The sequence below is a fragment of the Triticum aestivum genome, chromosome 2A (assembly GCF_018294505.1).
Source record: "Triticum aestivum cultivar Chinese Spring chromosome 2A, IWGSC CS RefSeq v2.1, whole genome shotgun sequence".
Taxonomy (NCBI): domain Eukaryota; kingdom Viridiplantae; phylum Streptophyta; class Magnoliopsida; order Poales; family Poaceae; genus Triticum; species Triticum aestivum.
In genome coordinates, this window is record NC_057797.1 from 486,718,071 (window position 1) to 486,724,379 (window position 6,309).

The window sequence follows — 6,309 nt, forward strand, 5'->3', positions numbered from 1 at the left end:
CAAAGTAAACTGGGCGCTGCACCATCTTCTTCTACACGTCCTTGCACATCTGCGCAGATTCATCTTCGTCGGGACCAGAGTTTGCCGGACCAGAGCTCGCCGGACCAGAGCTTGTCGGAGAAGCCCCCTGCTTGTCACTGGATTCACTTGCTGCGGTTGCTGGCTCATCGTCTGCCTCTCTCTCCGCTACTAACGCAGCACTAACCACTTGATTGGTTGCCGCTAGGTACAGCAGCAACTTTTCTTGTGGCTTAGGTGCGACAAGTATTGGAGTGGAGGACAGGTACCTCTTCAAATCCTGCAGCGCAGCCTCCGCTTCCGGAGTCCATTTCATTGGACCTGCCTTTTTCAATATTTTGGAAAATGGCAAGGCGTGCTCAGCAGACTTAGAGATAAACCTGCTGAGAGCAGCCACGCAACCGGCAAGCCTTCGCACATCCTTGACGCGCTTCGGTGCTTCAATCTGCTCGATGGCCTTAATCTTGTCGGGGTTGGCTTCAATTCCCCGCTGAGACACAAAGAACCCGAGAAGCTTGCCGGAAGGGACTCCAAACACGCACTTCTCGGGGTTGAGCTTGAGGCTGATCTTGCGCAGATTTGTAAAAGTTTCTTCTAAATCTTGGATCAGGGTAGCCTTGTCCTTGCTCTTGACCACTATATCATCCATGTAGGCTTCCACATTCCTGTGTATCTGTGGCTCAAAGGCGACGTGGACTACTCTTGCAAATGTTGAACCAGCATTCTTCAACCCAAAGGGCATTCATACAAAACAGTATGTGCCACAAGGGGTGATAAATGCGGTTTTCTCCTCATCCTCTTCTGCCATGAAGATTTGATGGTATCCTGAATATGCATCAAGAAATGAAAGCAAATCACATCCAGCTGTGGAGTCAACAATCTGGTCAATGCGCGGCAAGGGAAATGGATCTTTGGGACAAGCTTTTTTGACATCAGTGAAGTCTATACAAAGCCTCCATTTCCCGTTCGCCTTGCGCACGACTACAGGATTGGCCAGCCACGTGGGATGGAGCACTCCTCTAACAAGGCCTGCTGCTTCCAATTTCCTGATTTCTTCTGCAATGAACTCTTGGCGCTCCACCGCTTGCTTCCTGACTCTCTGCTTGACGGGCCGCGCATGAGGACAGACAGCAAGGTGGTGCTCGATTACTCTCCTGGGAACACCGGGGATATCAGACGGTTGCCATGCAAACACGTCGACATTCGCCCGCAGGAAAGCAACAAGCACGCTTTCCTATTTGGGGTCAAGCGTGGCACTGATGGTGAAGGTAGCACCAGTGCCGTCCTCCTTGGCGGACACCTTCTTGGTCTCGGGTGGAGCTGCCATCGTCTTCTTGCACTTGCCGGTGGAGCTCGATGGAGCGTCCTCGACGGTAGCGTAGCACTCTGAAGAGGTGCGCTTGCCGGAGTGGGCATCAGAGCTCTTGCCGACTTGGCCTTCTTCTTCTCCCCGGGAGCTTCAGCGGCAAGTGTGTGGTGATCAGCTGCGGCTGCTGCTTCCCGGTAGATCTTGTTGGCGCAGATAAGGGCATCCTTCTTGTCGCCGGGGACAGAGATGACACTTATCGGGCCTGGCATTTTGAGCACGTTGTATGCATAGTGAGAGGCTGCCATAAACTTGGCGAGTGCAGGACGGCCAAGGATCCCATTGTAGGGCAATGGAAAATCGGCAACGTCAAATGTGACCCTTTCAGTTCTGAAATTCAGCTCGCTGCCAAACGTGACCGGCAGCGTGATCTTCCCTTTCGGCTTGCTCCTTCCCGGGTTGATTCCTTGGAATGTGCCGGTCTCTTCGAGCTCGCTGTCAGGGATCTGAAGTTTGTGAAGGACCGCGGAGGAGATGAGATTCAAGCCGGCCCCGCTGTCAACTAGCATCTTTGTGACCTTGAGGTTGCGGATAGTTGGTGAGACCAACATCGGCAAGCACCCGACCGCAGTTACGCGATCAGGGTGATCCCCAATGTCGAATATGATAGGCGTGCTGGACCATTTCAGGGGCTTGCGTGACTCTATGGATGGCTCTGCTGCATTCACTTCCCGCATCCACTGTTTGAGCTGGCGGTGCGAAGTATGCAGAGAGGCGCCACCGTCAATGCACAAGACCTCTGTGGCTTTCTGAAATTCCTGCTCATCGGCCTCATCATCATCCATGTCTTCGTCATTGTCGTCATCTTCATCCTTGTCGCGGCCGCGGGGAGGTCTGTCTCCTTGCCGCTGCTTGGCCTTGCCGCGGTGTCCCCCCCGGCCCGGGCGTATCTTGCCGGATTCACCAGTTCTTTCCTGGGCCTTCTCTTTGTCGCGTCGCTCGTATTCAGCCTTCTGCTGCTCAGCAAGCTGTTCGACCTTTTTGCAGTTCTGGAGATCGTGACCCTTGGTGCGGTGAATCTTGCAATACTGCCTGCCGGAGCTGTCCTGCTTGTCGGCGGCCGCCACAGGACGGGCCTCCTTGTCGGAGCCACCAGCCTTAGCTTCCTTGGCGCCACCTCCATTGTCGGTCTGCTCAACAGCTAACACTTCCTTACCCTTATTCCTTCTGTAGTTCCGCCGCCGGCCTTTCCTCGCCGGGGCGGCATCCTCACTGTCAGATCCTCCTGCTCCTGTACTCTCTCCGGGGAGCCTCCTCCCCTCTTCAGCGCGTGCACACTTGTCAGCCAGGGCATAAAGCTCGCTGACGTCTCTGATCTTACACATCGCCATATCCTCCCTCATCCTTCAATTTCGCACGTTCTGATGGAACGCGCTAATGATCGCGGCGGGGTGGACGTCTGGGATGTTGTGCTGTACACGGTTGAATCTTTGAATGTACTTGCGCAGTGGCTCTCCTTCCTTCTGGGCGAGTAGATGAAGATCGCTCTCTTAGCCATGTGGCTTGTGGCCGCCTGTAAAGGCGCCGACAAACTGATGGCACAGATCAGCCCAGGAAGATATGGAGTTGTCCGGCAAGTGCATGAGCCAGGATCTGACATTGGGCTTGAGCACCAGCGGGAAGTAGTTGGCAAGGATCTTGTCATCTCGTCCCCCGGCAGCTTGCACTGCAATGGTGTAGATGCTGAGGAACTCCGACGGATGCGTCTTGCCGTCGTACTTCTCCGGCACGTCTGGCTTGAAATTTTTTGTGCTGGGCCACTGGACTTGCCGCAGCTCACGGGTGAACGCAGGACAACCTACTGCATACGGTAGATCGCCTGGTTCCCCTGGCGCATGCATGTCAACAGAGAGCCCAGCGCGCTTGTCGGATTGACGTCGCGCTTCTCTTCGGCGCTCGATGCGGGTTCTAGCGTCTTCTTTTTGCCGTTCATGGAGAACTTGACGCTGGTCGCGACGAGCTCGTGGGTCCGACGACGCGGTGGAGCCGCTGTTGGGGTGGACCCGGCGAATCGGCGATTTTGGCCTTCGTAGTGGAGAGTGCATGAAGGACCGCGGAGGAGATCAGATTCAAGCCGGCCCCGCTGTCAACTAGCATCTTTGTGACCTTGAGGTTGCGGATAGTTGGTGAGACCAACATCGGCAAGCACCCGACCGCAGTTACGCGATCAGGGTGATCCCCAATGTCGAATATGATAGGCGTGCTGGACCATTTCAGGGGCTTGCGTGACTCTATGGATGGCTCTGCTGCATTCACTTCCCGCATCCACTGTTTGAGCTGGCGGTGCGAAGTATGCAGAGAGGCGCCACCGTCAATGCACAAGACCTCTGTGGCTTTCTGAAATTCCTGCTCATCGGCCTCATCATCATCCACGTCTTCATCATTGTCGTCATCTTCATCCTTGTCGCGGCCGCGGGGAGGTCTGTCTCCTTGCCGCTGCTTGGCCTTGCCGCGGTGTCCCCCCCGGCCGGGGCGTTTCTTGCCGGATTCACCAGTTCTTTCCTGGGCCTTCTCTTTGTCGCGTCGCTCGTATTCAGCCTTCTGCTGCTCAGCAAGCTGTTCGACCTTTTTGCAGTTCTGGAGATCGTGACCCTTGGTGCGGTGAATCTTGCAATACTGCCTGCCGGAGCTGTCCTGCTTGTCGGCGGCCGCCACAGGACGGGCCTCCTTGTCGGAGCCACCAGCCTTAGCTTCCTTGGCGCCACCTCCATTGTCGGTCTGCTCAACAGCTAACACTTCCTTACCCTTATTCCTTCTGTAGTTCCGCCGCCGGCCTTTCCTCGCCCGGGCGGCATCCTCACTGTCAGATCCTCCTGCTCCTGTACTCTCTCCGGGGAGCCTCCTCCCCTCTTCAGCGCGTGCACACTTGTCAGCCAGGGCATAAAGCTCGCTGACGTCTCTGATCTTACACATCGCCATATCCTCCCTCATACTTCAATTTCGCACGTTCTGATGGAACGCGCTAATGATCGTGGCGGGGTGGACGTCTGGGATGTTGTGCTGTACACGGCTGAATCTTTGAATGTACTTGCGCAGTGGCTCTCCTTCCTTCTGGGCGAGCAGATGAAGATCGCTCTCTTAGCCATGTGGCTTGTGGCCGCCTGTAAAGGCGCCGACAAACTGATGGCACAGATCAGCCCAGGAAGATATGGAGTTGTCCGGCAAGTGCATGAGCCAGGATCTGACATTGGGCTTGAGCACCAGCGGGAAGTAGTTGGCAAGGATCTTGTCATCTCGTCCCCCGGCAGCTTGCACTGCAATGGTGTAGATGCTGAGGAACTCCGACGGATGCGTCTTGCCGTCGTACTTCTCCGGCACGTCTGGCTTGAAATTTTTTGTGCTGGGCCACTGGACTTGCCGCAGCTCACGGGTGAACGCAGGACAACCTACTGCATACGGTAGATCGCCTGGTTCCCCTGGCGCATGCATGTCAACAGAGAGCCCAGCGCGCTTGTCGGATTGACGTCGCGCTTCTCTTCGGCGCTCGATGCGGGTTCGAGCGTCTTCTTTTTGCCGTTCATGGAGAACTTGACGCTGGTCGCGACGAGCTCGTGGGTCCGACGACGCGGTGGAGCCGTTGTTGGGGTGGACCCGGCAAATCGGCGATTTTGGCCTTCGTAGTGGAGAGTGCATGGAAGTCGCACCTCCCTCAGTCTTGTTGCCATCGGCTCGCGTCTGGTTGTCCTGCCGCGGCAGCGAGGTGCTTGGTTGCCGTGCAGTGTCGCCGTTAGCGAAGCCGATGAGGCTCTGGATAGTGGCCCTCCATTCGTCGGTCTTGTCCGCCGTCGGAGGATAGTCCAGGAGCAGCTGGGCCCGCGCCAAGGCTTCTGCTGGGGTGGTGGGCGGCAGAGGTGAACGGTGCAAGGAGAGGGGCGTGCTCGGACTCCTAACCAAGTTAGAAGGAGCAGCGTCCCGTCCCGGCGACCATACCTCGCTGGGGCCAGCATGCTGGCGTGCATGCTGGTCTTGAGCGCCGCGCGAACCACCAGCTTGATCTTGGGTCAGCGGACGTATGGCACTGCGAACGCTATGACGCTGCTGGTCCCGCGCCTCTTGAGAGAGACGCGGAGCGCGCATGGACGCCGAGGTCTGTGCCGCCTTGTCCTTGGACTTGGCAGCGCTGTGGGCACCCTCGTCGACGCCCATTCCTCCGCCGGCGTCCACTCCACCATCCGTTTGCTCCGGAGGCGGTGGAAGCGACGCGGACGAAACAACTGCCTCCGAATTCTTCTTCTTCGGTGGCATGTCGATAAAGACGATGAAGATCTAGTTTGCGTGCACGCCGGATCGGGTTCGCATGATCTCGACGCCCCCTACCTGGCGCGCCAGAGATGTCGGGGGCGATGCTGATTCCCGCCAACACCTATGGGGACAGGGCCCCTTTTCGGTTCGGTGGGGGCGGAGAGCGCACAAAGAGCAGATCGAGGCAGTGCACGCGGGGAGATTTTTTACCCAGCTTCAGGCTGCACGGATGCGTAAAACCCTACTGCTGCTTGTTTGTGTATATTGGATTCTTGCTCAGGAGCGATGGACGCTACCAGACTGAGCGTAAGAGTGTTTCTGGTGTTGAACGAGCCGAGCTAGCCGAGCCTCTGAACTCTCCGACCCTCCGGAACCCTTTCTACGTTGCGCTTGGGCCTCCTTTTATACTCAAGGGGTCATCGACAGGGGGCACCGTAGACAAGAAGGGTAAAAATGGAAAAGGATGTGGTAGGTGCAGCTACCGCTACTGTGGATACAGTGCACCCTACCTAACTCTGACGGCAGGGGACAAGGGCATTAAATGCCTGCCTGAGTCTCCTAAACAGTACAAAAGGTGACCGTTAGGAGTGCCACCGTTTGCCACGATGGGCTTCTCTTCATCTCCGCTTGCCACCACGTACCCCTAGCTGCACGGCCTCCCGCCACATGCGCTCTGGGAGAGT